The sequence below is a fragment of the Theropithecus gelada genome, chromosome 2 (genome assembly GCF_003255815.1).
Source record: "Theropithecus gelada isolate Dixy chromosome 2, Tgel_1.0, whole genome shotgun sequence".
Classification (NCBI taxonomy): domain Eukaryota; kingdom Metazoa; phylum Chordata; class Mammalia; order Primates; family Cercopithecidae; genus Theropithecus; species Theropithecus gelada.
In genome coordinates this window covers 52,499,122-52,520,156 of record NC_037669.1, presented here as the reverse complement: position 1 = coordinate 52,520,156, position 21,035 = coordinate 52,499,122, and the positions used below count along the sequence as shown (strand labels likewise).

Genomic DNA, 21,035 nt, shown 5'->3' with positions numbered 1-21,035 from the left:
TTTATTAATACTTTTCAACTCGATTTTATTTTGAGGACAAGTGTGTGCTTTTTCAATATCACTTGTATGGGATTCTCCACAATCTTAGGGAATTTCCTAAACTACTCTTTAAAATATTAATTCCTATTTTATGTATTGTTTTTATGATACATAATGATATGGAACTAATGCCAGGAGAAATTTCCATTTTGTTATTCAAAAGCAGGCAAAATGGGATATGAAAGGGAAAAATGTTAATTATAGACTTCAACATTCTATGTTGGACCTTGTAGTTGTTCTGGTCAGAAGAACAGGTTTTTTAATGGCCTGAGGACCAGAGTATTGTTTTGCATTCTTGTTTGGAAACCTTCAGTGGCAACTGTAACAAACTCTGCTTAATACCACAGTTGGAGAAAAGTTTACAGTAATGCCCAGTACAAAATGTTATTCAGACTTACTACTCATGCGTAAAATGAAACTGGTTTTCTTCTTAAACTTCATTCAATGTTAGATAAAACAGTATCAAGTTTTGGCCTCATTTGTGTATAAGATGTCATTTAATTCAGTTGCTCAGCTAGTTCATATATGAATCACAAGTATTATCATCACAATTATTTAACAGTTAATCTCCTTTTACAAGGTAGATATGTGTTAATGAGCAACCTCAAAATACCAAAGAAACTGCTTTACATATACAAGCAAAGCAAATAGATGGAGTGACATCTCTGGACACCCACTCTTCTTGATAGGCCTTCATCTGTGGGTGTAAAACGAAGGTAAGAGTCTGCTCACTAAAGATCAATGCAAGGAACTTCCATGCTCTCCACCCTTGGGCAACCTGCCATTCTCCTTCTGCCACCACACCTGTTCAGCTACTAGGGCAAAGAAGTGCCCTGCTAGACACAAGCAGATGCTTCTCTTACTGAGAGAAGATAATATAAGGAAGGATAAAGAACTGAAACAGGTTTGAGGCTTTCTCTTATTCATCATCTAGACTTCAGTTCTCTTGATTTATTATTCCTTCATGTATTGCCAGACACAAAGAGTTGCACATGTGTTCAAGTTGGTTCTGGGCACAAAGGGAGATACCAGAGCTTCTGTAGCTAGGAGCTTATCATCTACATGAGCCAAGAAGGGGTAATGTTGAAACTGGTAACTAACAATTCACAGCAGTATTAAGGGCCGAAATAAGTAAAGGGAGAAAACAAATGCTATGGAAATTCAGAGAAGGCTAAGATCAGTGTGGAGTGGAGGGCACAGCCAGGTAAAGCCTCATAGAGAAAGTGGGAATTGAACTAAACTTCAGAAACTCAGGGATTGACAGGTTAGCCTCACGAAAAATACTAAAAACAGTACAGAAAAAGAAACAAGAAGGGAATTAAAGGATGATTCCATTTGTACAAAATATCCCGAGTAGGTACATCCATAGAGATAGGAAGCAGATGAGTTGCCAGGGGCTGAAGAGAAAGGAAAGGGGGAGTGTCTGCTTAATGGGTACAGGATTTCCTTTGGAGGTGATGAACATGTTTTGGAACTACACAGAGGTGATGATTGCACAGCTTTAAGAATTACTAAATACCACTGGATTGTACACTTCATAAATACATTTTAAATTGTGAATTTTACCTCAAATTAAGAAAAAAAAAGTTCCTGGTTTGAGGTAGCCAAAAGAGAAAATAATTTCCAGGATAAGAAAACAAAGCCTGGAATAGCGAATAAGCATAGAGTTAGGGGAAGGTTTGCAGAGATTAACCAGTTTGAAGTGGAGAGTGCATGGATGTGGTTAGTGAGAAACATGGTTGGAAGTGTAGATTTTAGGCCAGATGATAAAGGGTCTGGAATGCAGGAGAAGGAGTGTGGGTTTTATCTCATAAGGAACGGGGAGATTCCATATCTTAAGAAGAGGGGTGAGATGATTGAATCAGAAGATTGATTTGGCAGTAGCATGCAGGGAAAGCAGTCAGGAGGCTGCTGCAAAATCTGGACATACCATGAGGAGGGCCTGTGAGAGTGAAGTGGAAGGACAGATGTAGACGATGCTCTGAAGCAGAGAGTGGTGCTCAAAGTGTGGTCTGTGGCTTGATGCTGCCCCACAAGTGTTAGTTACGGACCTGGCACACGGTAAAGATAGATTTGAAGGTAAGCCTTTAAAACTTTAATATTATTATGATATTCAAGCACATAATTTTGCATTTCATAGCAATATCCACAGTGGGTGTAAGAGACAAGAAACTTCCTTCATCCCAGAGTTAGAAGACCACCGCCCTAAAGGATGAATGAGTGGGGTTGATGACTGACTGCTGTAGGGCAGTCTTTTTTTTTTGGAGATGGAGCCTCACTCTGTCACCCAGGCTAGAGTGCAGTGGCACAATCTTGGCTCACTGAAACCTCTGCCTCTGGATTCAAGCGCTTCTCCTGCCTTACCCTCGTGAGTAGCTGGGATTACAGGCATGCACCACCACACCCAGCTAGATTTTAAAAGTATTTTTAATAGAGATGGGGTTTTGCCATGTTAGCCAGGCTGGTTTTGAACTCCTGACCTCAAGTGATCTGCCCGCCTCAACATCCCAAAGTGCTGGGATTGCAGATGTGAGCCACTGTGCCTGGCCAGGCAGTCATGTTTTATGGCTCCTTTATAATGTCCCACCCCTTGTGCTAGACACTGGGACCGGGGCAGTAGGCAAGATGGACTGGCACCTTCTCTTGTGGAGCTCACCGTTACATAAATAACCCTCCTTCTTTTTCAAAGGATTGCTAGGAATTAAAGGGAGGTCTAGTTCAGCTCAGCATAAGGAAAGCATTCTAATAACTACAGCTGTCCCACAGTGGGAAAGGATGATTTGTGAGAAAGTGAGTGCTTTGTCATTGGACATATTTGTGTAGAGTCTGAATCATCTCTCAAGACATCTTGCTTTGGCGGGAGAAATGGACTAGGTAACTTATAAGGTCTTGTGTCACCCTAAGGTGCCATGATTCCCTATTCTCTAATATGAACTTAGTAGGACGTATTTTCTTCATGATTGACTGTATCGAAACATCAGATACTAAGTTTCTGTCTGTTTCTGTTAGCACTTGTAATTATGTTTACCTAAATTTGCATGCAGATTCAATTTTGAATTTATCTGTACAGTTAGTTCCACAGTTCTTTTTAAAGCAAGTACTATTCTCTAATGCTTTCTCAGACACTTATTTCCAACTTTAATATTTATAGTAAGTTCCTCTTTCACGTGATGTGTGTCACAAGTCATGCAAATTTCTGCAGAAGTGAGTTACATAAATTGCAGTCAAGCTGCCCACCTGTAAATCATTCGTTCTTGCCCCCATGATGTCATGTTGTGGTTGAACAAGACCAGGCGTGACCACTTGAGGATGTCTTTGGGATGTCATTTTAACTGGGTGAAATAACTTTTATTGTTCAACTTATGTGACTAGTTACTGCAAATGTCAAACTGTTATGTTTAACAGCTAGAATGATCACAGGTTAATCGCACTTTAGAGGATGTGGAGGACGTAGACTCCTATAGGAGTGATAGTCTTACTATATTTTAAGGGGAATTCTAGAATATTTTTAACTCAGATAAAGGACATTTTCATGAGGATGATTTTAATGCTTATGGTAAAAGGTGAAGAAAAATGTTAGCTGCAGAAGAAAAAAATTTGTTTCACTTCAAGTCTAGTAGAATATTTTGTTAAAATAGCCAATTTTCATTGTGTATTATTAAAATGGCTTATACATTTCATTAAGATATATGTAAAAATTTCACATGTGCCTGGTATTATACAGTAGTTACCCAATAAATGTTTATTGAATATTGTTGAACGAATGTGAGGTGAGGGTGGACAAAATATTTCAAATGGAAAAATAGTATGAGCAAAGGAAAACGTGAATGCAGAGAGAAGCAAAGATGGTTTCTTTAAAGTCGTATTTATATGTAATAACAATGGGAAAACTTTTTGGCTGAGTAATTTTGGTGGCTCCTTAATTTCTTAATATTTAACAACCAATGACGATTCTCTCTGATACTGATACCCAAAGTAAATAGCTGAGCTTGAACATGGAAAAGTTACTGCCTCTGACTAATCGGAATGTCTGAGCCTTTCCTCTCTTCTATCTTCTTTCCTTCCTCTCTTCCTCTCTTTCCTCCTCTTTTCGCCTCAGTTGTGGCGCTAGCTCTTGTTCTTGTTCCCTGTACCCTTCTCCCCTTTTTCTTTCCTGGTGTTCCCTATGTTTTCTTTTTTCCTTCTTTTTCTGTCTCTGTTTCTCTCCCTCTGAATTTCTGCTTCCTTTCCTCTCTTTCCCAATTCCTACTGTCTCTGCCTTTGGTTGTCTCTGACTGTAATATGGAAGTGAAGTATATTTTTATCTACTAAACACATGATCAAATAGGGATTTTTTTTTCTGAATTTAACATTAACAAAATGTTATGTTGCTCTTTATGAGATGAAATAAAGTTGGATATCACTTAAAAATGGATTTTGATTGATTTTTTTTAAGTATTAAATCACTAATCTTCAAATTGGTAGAAGGAGGTCGGTAGACTTTGAGTCATAAATTTTTGTAAGCATAATGGTTGTTGAATAACTTCTAATTGTCTTTAACAACCTTGGTTTCTGCCTTCTTTTTTCCAAATGCAGACATAGCAGGTGTCTTCAGCATCTAATTTTTTATTACACTTTCATATGTGCAGTCATAAAAAAGCTGGAATCTTTGTTTTGTTAATTCTGTATCATTATTGTCTAGAATACCGCTAACAAATAGCAGATGCTCAACAAATAATTGTTGCTTAATATTTCAAATCTATAGTGTCATTCTACCTCCTAATCCCAAATACCCATCATAACTTTTTGGACTTTTACAATCAATTTATAAATGTAACCATACAATTTTGTGCTTAGAGAACATTTTCTCTCCATTCTCTCTGCCTTTAGATCATTCTGCAGTTAATCCTGAACCAAAATGTCATTTAACCATCCTTCTAAATGATTACTCCATAATTAAGCACCAAAGAAGTCATCTAGCTCTTGATGGTAATAGTTAATATTTGTTGAATGCGTATTCTATATCAGGCTCTGTTTTAAGCACATTGTATACATTATCTCATTTTATTCTTTCAATAGCTATGTACATCAGCAGTCCCCAGCCTTTTTGGCACCAGGGACTGGTTGCATGGAAGACAGTTTTTCAGCAGATTGGTGGCAGGGGGAAATGATTTTGGGATGAAACTGTTCCACCTTAGATCATCAGGCATTAGTTAGATTCTTCTAAGAAGCATGCAACATAGATCCCTCATATGCACAGTTCACAATAGGGTTTGCACCTTTGATGCTAATGCTGCTGCTGATCTGACAGGAGGCAGAGCTCAGGCAGTAATGTTGGCTCACCCACCGCTCATCACCTGCCATGTGGCCCGGTTCCTAACAGGCCATGGACTGCTACTGGTTCACAGCCCTGGGGTGAGGGACCCCCAATATACAGTATTAAAGTCAGATGAAGAAACAGGAACAGAGAGGTAAAATAACCTCCCAGGTGATAAAAAACTAGGATTTGAACCCAGACAGTCTGAATCCAGCCACCCTGTCCTGCACAAGAGCCTACTTTGCAAGTATTTGGCCTTCCAGGGAATGAGATGTCCACATCCCATCACCACCACCACCACTATTCCACATTTAACAATTAGACCTATACAAGTGTAACCATATTCACATGTGACAGTGGATTAAATTGAAACTCTTAGTTGTGTTAATTCACTGCAAATGAGCTTATGTGTCTTGTAAGTAGTAAGCAACTTGAAAGTACCTATTGTTGCTTATGACAAGGTAAATTAGATCACCAAATCTTTATGTTTGCTGACTTCATCATCACTTAAAATCAACCACTGTTAGGAAAATTTTTTTTTGTCTCTCTTTCTTAAATTCCTCTTAATCTAAAGGCATTTTATTTTGTCTCAGGATATAGAGGTCAATTGAATATAGCAGATTTTATCAGTGTTGTAAAAATCTGGAGAGGAATGTAAATGGCTCATCTTGTGTCTGGCCTCTGACTGAATCAGTCAGCTATGGTGGGGTTAGGGGACAGATCCATTTATTTACTTGCATGGGACAAAAATTAGTCATTTGTGAGTGTTCACATACTTCCACCTGCCCCAACTTACCACAGAGAATTGTAATTTGACAGTATGGTAATCCCTTCCCCTACTCTTAAAAAAGTTGATCTTACAAGGTCAGTCCTATATTTTTATGAAGAAGAATTAAAGAATGAGTAGAAAGGAACTGGTCATGAAAAGCAGAAGATTTGGGTTGATATGCATAACAAAGTGCTGGGAATCAGAGGAAGAGGGAGAGATCGTGAAATTCCTGGACTGGGAATAAAGAGTGTGTAGGTAGGATGGCCTTTGGTGAAGGAGACACTTTGGAGAGCATGGTGTGTGAAAACATTTAAAGGAAAATTAAAGGGAATTAAGGGGAAATTAAAGGGAAGTAGTATATGAGAAGATGCTTTGTGATTAAAAACTGAATTTTCTTTAATGTATTTTGAAAGACCCCGGTAAAGAAGGGAATTTCTTTTAATTTTTCAGGGAATGAGGAGTTGTCCAATTAGGTGTTGAATTGTTTTTCCTTGGAACTCTCAAGAGAGAACTTGTGTTTAGAGAGAGATTTGGGAGCTGTAAGCGAGTAGATGTGTTTATGAGTCAGAGTGCTGAGGGCAAGAATATAAAGAAGAGACGAAGGCCAAGAAGAAACTTGGAGAGCACAAAATAGAAAAGCTCAGAAAGAAGGGGTACCAGGAAAAGGGACTAAGATAGTCATCATATGGTAGGATAATAGGAGGCCATGCACGATGACTGACACCTGTAATCCCAGCACTTGGGAGGCCAAGGTGGGTTAGAGATCAGCATGGACAACATAAGGAGATCTCGCCTCTACAAAAAATGAAAAATTAGCTGGGTGTGGTGGTGCACACATGTAGTCCCAGCTACTTGGAAGGCTGAGGTGAGAGCATCACTTGAGCCTGGGTGGTTGAGGCTACAGTAAACCATGATCACACCACTGTACTCCAGCCTGGGTGACAGAGCAAGACCCTGTCTCAAAAAAAAAAAAAAAAAAGGAGAAACTGATCTCAAGGAGTCAAGAGAAGAGACAGATTCAATAGTAGAGGATGGGCAAAATATCAAATGCTGCAGAGGCAGAGACTGTGATGTGCTGGAGCCACGTTGTTAAATTTTCAGAATTTTATTGAGCCAATTGTTATGCATGCTATTATTAACGCTTAAATTGAATACAGTTAAACAAATTATATTAAAAAGTAATAAGTACACAAAGCACACCACTTCCTAATTATTTTACATTGCTGAGATGATTCATGTTCATGATATCTGAGTAGTGGAAATACGCTGTAATATTTGTGCTGCTTTTAAATCAGTCATGGTGGGATTATTTACACCACAAAAATTGGCAAACACTACCAATCAGGGCATTTTTCTCTGCAAGGAGAGCCAATTAAATATTTACCAGCATGCCACTGGAAAAATAGAATTGAAGTCAAGAAAAGTCTAATGGATTTAGCAGGAAGGAGATGACATGTACTTAAGTTTCAGTAGAAAGGTAGGTGACAAAAACCACAGTAAAGTGAGTTGAAGAGTGAAATAATAAGAAATTAAAAACGTGTTCAAGTAAGTTTGAGAACCATTGAATTAAACTGAGAAGCAAATTGTTACTGTTGATGGTGGTTTTGTTTTTTAAATTACAAGGTTTACAGAGTACATACTATGTTAATGTACTTTATTAATCTCAAAAAATGAAGACCATATGCAAATTTATTTTATGGTAGAACCTTTTCTGTTGGAAAATCTTAGGGAACAAGTTATCTATAGAATACATTTTGGGAAATGCTGCTCCAGTATTTCACAATTAAGATGATACTGACTATAAAGTTTGAGATTAATATTCTTGTTCTTAAAGTTTCATAATTTTTAAAAGAAGTTTTGTCAAGAATGGATGTTGAATTTTACTGAGTACTGTTTCTGTCATTTTTGTAGTAATCATACGGTTTTTTGACCTAGTGCTGTGACACATTTTAATAGATTTTCAAATATTAAATCTTCTTTGCCTTTCTGAGATAAATCTAACTTGATTACAGGGGCTCATTATTTTAAGAGAGGATTTAATTTGTTAATTAGCATTTTATTTATTATTTAAAATCAATATTGATAAGTGGGACTGATGTTTTTCTCTGTTGTCAGGTTTTAATATCAGTGTTATGATACTCCAGAAAAGTTAATTATGTCACTATATTTTTTCCTACTTAGAAACAGCTTATGTAGGAAAATTATCTCTTCCTTGAAAGCTTTAAAAAATCACCTATAAAACTAATAGCTTTTGGGGGAAGTAATTCTTTGGTAAGTTTTCAATTCTTTCCATTGTTAAATATTTTTCTATAACTTAAGTCAACTTCACCATTTATTTCATTTCTGACAAGTTAGTCTGAGTAAACTACCCTTGGCCTGCCTTATTATTTACTTAGGTTCTGGTAAAAATCCCATTCCAGATGTAAAACCATTGTGTGAGTAGAGATGAGCAGCCCCTATCTAACGTGGGCTGTGTTGAAGTGTGAGGCAATTGTCTGCTGTCTTCACAGCCCAGTTCTCTGGCTTCTAGAGATGATCGGTAGGGCGTTTATAATCAAATGAATATAAACCAGTCTTGAGTTAATTGACCAAATGGCAGAGGTGAAAGAACTGCAGTCCTTGGTGTCTATTCCCCCGCAGAATGATCTTGTCTCTGCCCTACTGTGTTTCATGTCTGGAGACAATTCCTTCTAAGATACAGCGCAATTCTGAATGGGTTCAGAAGGAGGAGGACTAGTAGCAGGAGGGGGCCTGGGGAAAGGTTACCTAAATCTGTCTGACTCTGACAGTAGTGAGAACCAGCCAAGTTTTCTGTTTGAGTCAACACTTGGAGCTACACACTAGGAATAGATACCAGTTTCTAGAAATCTTTACTTTTTGTCCATCTACTTCTGAAGAAATACGTACGTATTTCAAAGGAAAATTGGCACAAGTATCAAGGAAAGCTGGTACAACTTAATCTTAACCTGGAATCAACATTCTTTAATTTTTACATACAGATTTTGTTCAGTTTTTTAGATTAAAATTCTTTCCTTTTGTTTTCACGTTTGAACCCTTTTTAATAGTTGCCTTAAATGTGAAAAAAAAAAAAAGAATGCAAAAATCAAAAAACCCCCAAGTGGTAATCTGTCGTAGATAAAGTTGTTTCTCATCTCTCATGTGTTCTGCGTGTTGTGTGTAATGAGCGGTTTCACTGTGGGTACTCCTTTCATTTCTGGCTAACAAATTAGAGTGTGTTTATGTAAATTGCCATGATACCGGTCAGCAGTCACAGCCAGAAAACATAAAACATGCGGGCATAACACACTGACACATAAGCTCTTTCTAAAGACGAACGTGTCCCATTCTGAAAAGAAAATTGTTGCTTTATTTTTGATATTGAGTCTGTATTAAAAAGTTTCCTTTTTTATTTTTGAGACAGGGTCTCATTCTGTTGTCCAGTCTGGAGTGCAATGGTGTGATCATAGCCTTGAACTCCGGGACTTAAGAGTTCCTCCTGCCTCAGCCTCTTGGGTAGCTGGGACTACAGGCACACGCCACCATGCCCAGCTAATGTTTCTATTTTTTGTAGAGACAGGATTTCGCTGTAGTGCTCAGGCTGGTCTCGAACTCCTGGGCTCAAGGAATCCACATGCCTCAGCCTTCTAAAGTGAAAAGATTTTCTTTCATTTTTCAAATAGAAGTACTAAACAATGCCAGAGAAATAAACAAACAGGCAAAATACGTTGGCTATGATTTATATTATTTCCTGCTAGAGTTAACAAAATGGGAAAAATTTTATCTTCATAGTCTACTACGTTTATGCCAAGTGTTAAGTAATAAAATAGCTTTTGTAAATAATAAATTAAAATTATATAAATTTAAAGTTTCAGATTATAAAAATATAAATTAAAAGGTACAGATTTAAAAGAGAAAACACTGTAGAGTTTCATGTAGGTTAGACTGCGTAGAATGTCAGGTCTCAATGTTGGCTCTATTCAAGCCCTGATGATAAGGCTTTTGGCATTAGATGCTGTTTTGTCTTGATGGAAAATACAGCAATTCTAGGATCCTTGAGCCTTTCATAAGAGATAAGGTTGTGAATCCTAAGACCCTAGGACCATTTACTTAGATGATCTGCTCTCTGGTTCATCCTCTGAAAAGTCTGCTTCGCAAGGGGTGTGCTGCATTTGCCTTGCCTAAGTGGTTGTGGCACAAGACTGTATTGTCACCTTAGGCTTACTAACCATGTGTCATCTAGAATGAAGTTATATTTTATTAAGGATCGTTCTTGCAATGTATAACTTATCAAACATTAACTTTCAAGGTTATTAATCCGTTTAAGGTCTAGTTTTTCTTAAGTCTGCGCAGTAATAGAGGTATCATCATTCATGTGACATAAAAGATGGAAAGGGGCTTCATTCATGTTAGTGATGGAAATAGGAAAGCAGGTGAAGTGAATCTAATACATGTTTCTTTTATGAAATAATTTTTAAAAGATTCTCCCGTCCCGCATGATTTATGATGAATCATTTTGTGGTCTGTTACTTCTAGAGAATATGAAGCATTATAGGCCCAGGGAAAGCAAACATTCAGATTGAAATCTAGTAGAGAAGGTAAATTTATTTGGGCATGTGCGTTTTGGCAGCCTAGGCTGTGTACATGTGTACACTTTTTGAACATGTGTTTGTATTGAAAATCTTGTTTCTTTTTAATTGTTCAGATTTGAAAGAAGCCAACACTAAACCAAAAATATACAGCAAGAAGACCATTTTCTCAAACAAGAGTCAGCCTTTAACAGTAAGTAAAATCAGAATTTATACTGCATTTGTATTGAAAAGTATCCCTTTTAAAGAATATGCAAATTATACATAGTATTTTATTGTAAAATTTCCTAGAGAGTAATTTTTGACTGTTCTAATACTTTCTGCTATATAATTTTCTAGTCATTTGGACTATGCAGTGTAACATATTTGTCTAACACAAAACAAAGGTAGGATAGGAAAATGACCTAGAAGTTGAGAACTAACTCAAATCCTTAAAAATGAATCTCTAATTAAAGTCTTTTACGTTCATTTTATTTTTCTACTTAAGTAATAATCACGTGATTTTAGAGTCTTATGATACTTTTAATTAAATTGAGATAAAAATTAAGATTTCTTGCCTGGTTCCCTATTGGCCATGCAGTCATAATCTGTGGTCACAAAGGAGAAAGTAGCTTCATATTAGCCAGATGTGCTCCATTCTAGGAGGAAGAATTGCTAAGTTATAGCTGGTACCCGGCGTTAAAACTACTTCCTTCCTGGAACTCACTAGATTGGGATAGGATTTCAGAGGCTCCAGGGGCTCCCAAAGTTTTGGGATATCCACCATGGATAATTTATCTTTCCGAGGCCTAACTATAGGGTTCTAAGGCAATTCTTAGTCCCCAACTTTTTTGGGAAGGAAAAGGAGACATACCACTTCAAGGTTTTATGTAGTTTTAGGGCTATTGATTTTGGTAAATCATGAGCTATCACAGAATAGCTCATTTTCCTGAAATCTGCAAATAAATGAAATCCACAACGAGCAATATTGAATAAAGAATCATCAGATAGATACAGAAATTAATATAGAGATGTGTATATACGTGGGTTACTATACATACATATGTTTGCTAACTCTGTCTGCTAAGAGAACCTAGAGCAGTGACTCCCCAGTAGCAAACTAGATCGTGGTTTCCAAATACAGGCTGAGCATCCCAAATCTGAAATCTGAAATTCAAAATGCTTCCAGATTCCAAACTTTTTGGGCATATAGGTGATGCTCAAAGAAAACAATCCTTGGAGTATTTTGGATTTTGGATTTTTGGATTTGGGATGCTCAACAAGTATATGTTAAGCAAATATTCCAAAATCCAAAAAATTTCAAAATCCGAGATATTTCTGGTCCCAAACATTTTGGATAAGAGATACTCAGTCTATACCATTTTCCTTAAAGGAAACCAGAGCTCTTTGGAGAAGTGGTTAATTCTAAGCCTGGGGCAGGGAAAATACAAGCTGAGCCTGGAGGATATTGTGGAGCCAGAAAGTAAGGATGTGCTCAGAAGAGTCAACCTGAAGGAGCTCCCAGTGGCCAAAGCTGGAACAATTTCATCAATAAAATAACTACGTATAATATCAAATTATAATCTTATTTATAGATAAAATATATACACATGAGTCCAGATTGATATAAATAAATAACCGAATAAGTAAATAAATGGGGGGAGAAGAACTCTTCCTTGTAGAAAACTTTAATTAATGTAAAAGGAATGGAGGAAATAGAAAATTGTTGTCACAAAGTCACAGCAATAATTGCTGCATGCAACTTCCACTGATAAATACTAAAATTAGTGAGTGGGCCAGCCATGGTAGCTCACGCCTGTAATCCCAGCACTTTGGGATGCTGAGGTGGGTGGATCACTTGAGGTCAGGACTTTGAGACCAGACTGGTCAACATGGTGAAACCCCATCTCTACTAAAAATACAAAAATTAACTGGGTGTGATGGCGGGTGCCCATAATCCCAGCTACCTGGGAGGCTGAGGTATGAGAATCACTTGAACTCAAGAGGTGGAGGTTGCAGTGAGCCGAGATCGCACCACTGCATTCCAGCCTGGGCGACAGAGCAAGACTCCCTCTCAAAAAATAAATAAATAAAATAAAATAAAATAATTGAGTGAAAGTTTAAGGTGAAACAGATATTTGCATAACCTCAAAGTATCTGCCCCCACTTATTAATTACAAAAGGAAAAATAGTAACTTTACAGTGGACAATCCTGATAGACACCACCTTAACCACATGATCAAGGTTAGTAGCAAGGATAATAAGACACAGTGAGCACATGTACCCCTGATAGAATGTCCTGAAAGGGACACATCATGCCTTTCGTATTCTTTCCAAACATCCTTAATCTCATTTGACTATGAGAAAGCTTTAACCTAAATACAGACACATTCTTCAAAGTATCTGACCGTCTCCGTTCAACAGTGTCAGAGGCATAAAAGACACATCTTTACTAAGGAACCACCACAGATCTGGAGGAGAATATTACCTAACAACTAAATGCAATGTGGGATCCTGGATTGGATCCTGGAGCTGAAAAAGGACATTAGTAGGAAAACTAGTGAAATCTAAATAGTTACAGTATTGTGCCATTCTCAATTTATTAGGTCTTTTTTTTTTGCTTTTATTATTATTTTTGATTAACACATAATTGTACATATTTATGTGGTACAGTATGATATTTCAATACATGCGTAATGTATAATGATCAAATCAGGGTAAGTAGCATATCTATCACCTCAAACATTTATAATTTTTTTGTGTTGGGAGCATTCAAAATCTGCTCTTCTAGCTACTGGAAAATTTACAATAGGTTGTTATTAATTATATTCACCCCACGGTGCTATAGAACATTAGAACAGTTCCTTGTATCTAACTGTAATTTTGTATCTGGTAACCAATCTCTGGCTATCCCCAGCCCTTCCCAGCCTCTAGTAGCAACTATTCTACTATCTACTTCTATGAGATCAACTTTTTTTTTTTTTTTTTTTTTTTTTTTTTGAGACGGAGTCTCGCTCTGTTGCCCAGGCTGGAGTGCAGTGGCCGGATCTCGGCTCACTGCAAGCTCCGCCTCCCGGGTTTACGCCATTCTCCTGCCTCAGCCTCCCGAGTAGCTGGGACTACAGGCGCCCGCCACCTCGCCCGGCTAGTTTTTTGTATTTTTTAGTAGAGACGGGGTTTCACCATGTTAGCCAGGATGGTCTCGATCTCCTGACCTCGTGATCCGCCCATCTCGGCCTCCCAAAGTGCTGGGATTACGAGATCAACTTTTTAAACTTCCACATATGAGTGAGAGCATGTGGTGTCTGTCTGGCTTACTTCACTTAACCTGATAACCACCAGGCTCATCCATGTTGTCATAAATGACAGGATTTCATTCTGTTTTATGGCTGAATGGTATTCCATTGTGTGTGTGAACCCCATTTTCTTTATCCATTCATCTGTTGCTGGAACTCAGGTGGATGCTGTATCTTGGCTTCAGTGTATCAACATTGATAATTGTACTGGGACTGCACTGTAGCAGCTGGGAGGGGAAGCTGGCTAAAGGGTATGTAGGAACTCCCTCCACTATCTTCGCAACCTTTCCGTAAGCCTCAGATTATTTCAAGTTAAGAAGTTTTTTACAGGTCACAGTGGAGTCACTAAATAATCGTTCTCATTAGATTTTTGCTAATTTGTAGAGTTAAGATTCTGCATTTGCAAATCTTAGAACAGTGTAAGGCAGAGGCATTCTTTTCATCAAGACTATTTCTTGAGCTGTTTTCTAATCCTTCTCATACACACTCCCATCTCTGCCTCCACTAGTCTGGTCTCTATTTAGTGTACTTAATACTTTAGCCAGTTGCTTCCAGTTGCAGCTCTCTAGAAACCTGTGAGTGGGAATAACTCCACAAAGCTCTGCCTCCTCCGGAACCACATCTTAGCAGTGTTTTTTGTTGGTGACAGTGAGGGTCTGATTTGAAAGTTCACACCAGAACTGTCAAAGTATTTCGTGAAATACTTTGGAAAAAATCTCTTGATCCACCCAATCATCATTACCCAAGACTGGATTTGAACAAGAATTTAGAACTCGTTGTCTTATATTTATTTGAATGCGGAGAGGAGAGAAGAAGACCATATTGTTTCTAGGCAAAATGTCTGGGAATTCAGTGAATACAAGTGGTCCTAAGGGAACTTTCATTCTTAAAGGAAATCAGTGACAGTGTTCAATTGTCTAGAAAATCAATTTAATTTTAGAAAAGCATAAAGCCTTTTAAAATCAAAAGAGCAGGGCCGGGCGCGGTGGCTCATGCCTATAATCCCAGCACTTTGGGAGGCCAAGGCGGGCTGATTACCTGAGGTTGGGAGTTTGAGACCAGCCTGACCAACATGGAGAAACCCCGTCTCTACTAAAAATACAAAATTAGCCGGGCATGGTGGCACATGCCTGTAATCCCAGCTAAATAGGGAGGCTGAGGCAGGAGAATTGCTTGAACCTGGGAGGCGGAGATTGCAGTGAGCCGAGATCGTGCCACTGTGCTCCAGCGTGGGCAATAACAGCGAAACTTTATCTCAGAAAAAAAAAAGAGTCTGCTCTTTTGACACGGAGTCTCGCTTTGTCACCCAGGCTAGAGTGCAGTGGCCGGATCTCAGCTCACTGCAAGCTCTGCCTCCCGGGTTCATGCCATTCTCCTGCCTCAGCCTCCCGCGTAGCTGAGACTACAGACGCCCGCCACCTCGCCCGGCTAGTTTTTTGTGTGTGTGTTTTAGTAGAGACGGCGTTTCACCGTGTTAGCCAGGATGGTCTCGATCTCCTGACCTCATGATCCGCCCGTCTCGGCCTCCCAAAGTGCTGGGATTACAGGCTTGAGCCACCGCGCCCGGCCTAGCAGACTCTTAAAAGACAAAGTTAGGAGCAGGTATGTACTTTGGCATCTGAAAATAAGTGGTCTAAATTCAAGCATTTTGGCATGAAAAATGAAATGTGAAGTATTTGGAATTCAAACCTGAATTTTTTTGCCGGTAACTCTTGTATATGTTCAACTAATTTAGCAAACTACACTAGTTCACATTTTTTAGGTGAAACAAGAAGTAACAGAAGTTGCACCTAAAGTAGTCAAATTTCATAGAGATAGAAAGTAGAATGGTGCTTAACAGGGGCTGGGGCATGGGAAGGGAATGGGGAGTTAGTGTTTAATGGGGACAGTTTCAGTTTTGCAAGATGAAAACATCCTGGAGAATGGTTACACAACATTGTGAATGTACTTAATGCCATTGAATATACACTTAAAATGGTTAAAATGGTAAATTTTATATTGTGTATATTTTATTACAGTTTTAAAAACTGAAAAAGAAGTAACAAGTCTTCAGCAGTTATATCCACTTCTTTGCCAGGGTGTCTGGCTCTAAGGAGAATCTCTGCTTAGAGGACCATTAATCCTTAGGAACCTTTTTTTTAAAAAAAATCTAAAGATGGTTCCTGGACATCATTTACCAACTGGCAGTTTAAATGGCTTGTATACCATAAATTGTAAGGTTAAAAAAAATCTGGTACACAGGAAACAGTAGAGCTGGGTGGCTGGGAGAGTTGCTTGTGGGGTTAATTTATAACTAAGACAAATGAATCTATAAAAAGAAGAAAAGCCCCTTAAGAAATATGTTAACTGATGGTGAGGGAGAAAAAGGGTTTAGATAAAAGATATCTGAACTTGTTTGGTCTCAATGATTTTATGACTGAGGAATTCAATTATAGATGTACTGGGTGGAGCAAATCACAATTGTGTAAATTACTAATAGGACACAACGATCTTTATCATTTTCTGTATGTGCTCACATGCAAAGTTCAGTCCTGCCCTCTGTAAATAAACTCTCTGCCTAGCTATACCCATGCTATGAATTCAGGGCTTCATTGTTGAAACATAAGCAATGCTTACTGCCCCAACCTTAAAGGCGGGTGGAAATGTGATTAGGAACGAAGACAAATTACTTTTGCTTTTGAATTTTGGCCTTTGGGCTTGTTTCATTTTTGTTCATTTCTTTTCATTTTTATTACTAGAAAGCTGTGAAATATTTTTTAAAATAAAAAGATCACAACCACACAAAAAAACTATTCTTCTGTAGTTTCTTCCAGTATTGTTCACATGTGTATGCTTTTTATTTACTGACAGTTGCTGTATATTTATCACTTGGCCCTCGGCTTCTTTCACTGTTAGGTCCTATAAATTTTTCATTTCTATCTGGCTTTCAGATTTTTCATAATGGCAATAATCTTAGTGATAGCACATAATTTACTAAGCCAGTTTTTAGGTGGCTTCTGGTTTTTTAATTATTATATAATTATGTTTTATTCTTATACCATTACATACCATGAATATCTTTATGTACATGTTTCACTCAATTAAAAAAGTTATTTTCTTCAGATAAATTGCCAAGAGAGGAATTTCTGTGTTAAAGTGTTTGAGCAATTAATTACCTTACTCTTGCATTATTAATTTTATGACATTTCAAATTTCTTGGAGGATATATTAATAGCAAATGAACAAAACATACAAAACATAAATGTATTTTGGAGGTACATTTAAATGATTTCTGTTAATTTAAATGAATTATTTACTTAAGGCTTTAGTGTATGATAGTGGTAGGAGGCTGGAGAGTGAAGAGCTTCAATAGTAGTTTAGAGATTAGAACGATGTGAGCAGTTTATTTTTATTTTTATTCTTTAGAGGCAGAGCCTTCCTCTGTTGCTCAGGCTGGAGTGCAGTGGTGCGATCATAGCTCACTGCAACTTCAAATTCCTGGACTCAAGTGACCCTCTTGCCTCAGCCACCCGAGTAGCTGGGACTACAGGCACACACTAGCACACCTGGCTAATTGCTAAATTATTTTCAGAGATGAGGCCTTGCTATGTTGCTCAGACTGGTCTCAAACGTCTGGCCTCAAGCAATCCTCCTGCCTTGGCCTCCCAAATGGTATTTTTTTAAAAAACCCAGCTTAATAGCAAAGAAGTTACAGATTATTTCCTGAGGCTATGTCAGATTTAAATAAAATGTAAATACTGTGCTGTGGGTCCCTTACGGCCTGTAAGTCTCAGTTGCTAGTTATTAGGAAGAAATGATTGCTTTTGAAAATGCAGATTTAACAAAGTAGGACTTTCACAGAGATAAGTTCAGTTTAGTTTTTAAAAAATACTTATTTAAAACCAAATGTTTTTAAATTTGTGGTTTGAATATTTGGGAAACAAATTTTAGAATAAAGATATAAGAATTTTAAGATACAAAGCTATATGTTTACAATGCATTATAATGAATAGGAAAAAGATTATGGGTGAAATTCTCTCCTGTTTATTCTCAACTTTCTGTTTGGGGATTCAGTGTCTCCTTCCCCAGTTTTCTTTGCCTCAAATAAATAAAGTCAACTATGAGCGCTACAGTCTGACTTATGGCATGCTTGGTTCTTTGGGTGCCTCCAATAGCTTATATATCACAAATCATACATATACAGTGTTACATAGTAAGTGCTCAATAATTGGAAGCTAGTTCCATGGGGCAAAAGGAAAGCAACTGTGTTCTCTTTCATACTCTTCTAGTTTTTTTCCCCGTAAGCTTGTGACTTCTTGTTCTTCAGTCCAGATCCTGTGATCTGAAATAATTTAAATTATTAAAAGTTAGATATTTTTAACCTTTTATACTCCCACTAGACAGGACATAGGAAATTTAGTGACGTAAACATCTTTAATAATCTTTAAAAGTCATAAGACTTGGTGGCTGGGACAAGAAACAATTAGGTATAAATTTCAGGGAAATACCATAATGGCATGACTTTTGTTTTCTTTTGTTAACAAGCCACATGGCTTTCCTCTCAAGCCCAAGGAATACATAGTGTGTTCTCCTTTTAAGATTTCAGTTTTGTCTGCATCACAGAAATGTATGTTTCCCTAAGTTTGCTCAGTATAATTTGTGATTGCTATTCTTCTTATCTGTGAAGGAAGTACAGCAGCTCCCACTGGGGAAATACCATGTTAAGTTGATCCTAAAATAAGAAATCTAAGGGAAAGGTCACATCCTAATAACTTGTGCAAATCTAAATTCCCATGGAGCTTTACAATCATTTTGTAGGAGTAGAGTATTAAAAATCTGTTATTGAACTTCTTCCAGATAATGTCGTAAAATTGAAGTACTTTTATATACAGAAGTAACCATTAAAGTATAAATACAATTGACAAGACCTAATTTTTTAAGCAATCTTTTATGCATACCTAGAGAAATCTGGCATGACTAATAAACCGCAAAATCTTCCTTGTCACTTTCACTGGAAATATAAAGTATATTACTCATGAAGTATTGTGATAATTACATACAACAGTAATTTCCTATTACTATAGAGATGTTTAATAATTTTTACTTTTATTTATTTATTTATTTATTTTTACTGATGCTGACCTTTTAGTTATACTTTGAAAGAACCTTAACAATGTCATTCCAGGGAAATTCACTGCTTTGGGAGCCAGGCCACTTAGTTACTGTCTTTCCTCTTCTGTTCTTTGGCCGTCTTTTAAGTTTCCTTACCTGTTAAGTAAGAGATGTTTATGTTAAGGATCAAGTAAGATCAAATATATAAAGGGCTTAGAAATAATTTACAGCGTATATTTATGGTATTACTGTAATAATTGCCTTCACTTTTTTATCTTTTCCAAATGAATAAATCAAAATAGAAAGAGGTCAAGTAACTTACTCAAGCTAACAGTCACCAGTACACGCTAATCAGTGCCCCACACACTGGTCAAATCTAAGTAATTCTTTAAGGGATGTAGTGTAAATGGAGACTGCTCCCTTATGCTGCATGCAGAGGTATTACATTTTGCAGTAAGGATTGACTGTTTCCTAGCACGTACTAACCTTTTTTGAGGATGCGTTGTTAGAAATGCATCTTGGACATTTATGTATATATGCATGTGTGTATGTGTGTGTATATATATATATGTATGTATATATGCATATATGCATGTATATGTATATATGCATGTATGTATTGCTAGAGGAATGTGCGTCATTATTCCTTAGTCCCTGCTTTCTTGCTACAAATTAAAGCTGAGCAGAATGTGGTGTTTGTCTTTTGCTATTGTCTAAATACCAGTATCTACTGGTATTTATTTCCTTGCTGGTAATAATGTGTTTTCATTAATTTAAGATTTATAGGAACATACTTGGGTGCTCTGCCTGCTAGAAACTGATCTGTAGCATGAGTCATTTGTTGAAATTACTTAGATATTTCTGCATTTATTTATTTCTGTTTCAGACCCCACAATAACAATATTACTATAAGAAATATAGGCCAGGCAGAGTGGGTGGGTCACACCTGTAATCCCAGCAGTTTGGGATACCCAGTGGGGAGGATGGCTTGAGGCCAAGAGTTGGAGACCAGCATAAGCAACATAGTGAGACCCTGTCTCTGCAAAAATTAAAATAAAAAAAATTAGCCAAACATGGTGGCACCCGCTAGTAATCCCAGCTACTCAGGTGGCTGAAGCAGGAGGATCACTTGAGCCAGGAGGTCAAGGCTGCAGTGAGCCATCATTGTACCACTGCACTCCAGCCTGAGGGTCACAGTGAGACTTTGTCAAAGAAAAAAAGAGAAAAGAAGAGAAGAGAAGACTAAATTGTTTTTTAAATGCTTATCTATGTGATGTGAGTTCAAAGAATCTCTGCAGTGATTCAATATCTTTTTAATATTTTTGTTTGGGAAAAGCATTAAGCTCCTTCATTGTGTTAATTAGTTCAGTTTTCCCTTTTATGTTATATACCAACATGAAAAGTGTGAGATGTTAGAGGCCCACATCGGTACCCTACCACATATTTACCAGGAAAGGCTGACTTTGTGCTTAATGGCAGCAGTCACTCCTTTATATGGCCTCTGTGTCTGACAGCGTGGACTCACTTGCTTTAAGTTCATCTCCTTCTGAAGATCAGCTGGACTGGGATGAGTGGTGGCTGGCATGTGGTTGAGTGTCTTGCTTCCTTCTAAGTGATACGTGGAAGTTACAAAAAGTCTCACTAATGAATGTTCTTAATATATATGGGGTAACTAATTTATGCATCAGACTTTGGAATAAAAGTAATAGCAGCAGCAAATGAGAGTCTAAGAATAATTCATTTTTTTTTGGTAGACTTCTGCCCCCAGGTGCCAAATGCTGCAGGGTGGAGGTGGAGGGAGACACAAAATCTTTCTGTATAGGAACCTACTGATCGCTGCTACTATAAATTTTTCTAACTATTTTATTTCCATTGATTATTGTTTTAGTTCAGATTTTCCTTATTCCTCATTTGAGTTATTGCAGATTATCTCTGTGACCCAGCAATCCATTGTTTCCATCATCCTCCAGTCCATAGTT

General features: G+C 37.5%; 1 protein-coding gene across 6 annotated transcripts in view; it reads left to right on the top strand.

Annotated features, from left to right (window-relative positions):
- The window catches only part of PPARG (peroxisome proliferator activated receptor gamma), a 147,769-nt gene that overhangs the window by 13,185 nt on the left and 113,549 nt on the right, over positions 1-21,035 (top strand). For 4 of the 6 annotated variants that reach the window (XM_025377456.1, XM_025377458.1, XM_025377454.1 and 1 more), the window contains exon 2: positions 10,807-10,883. The exons of the other annotated variants lie outside the window; for them this stretch is intronic. The gene's annotated coding sequence lies outside the window, so the exon portion shown is untranslated. The remainder of the gene's footprint in view (positions 1-10,806; positions 10,884-21,035) is intronic. 6 annotated transcript variants of the gene reach the window in all.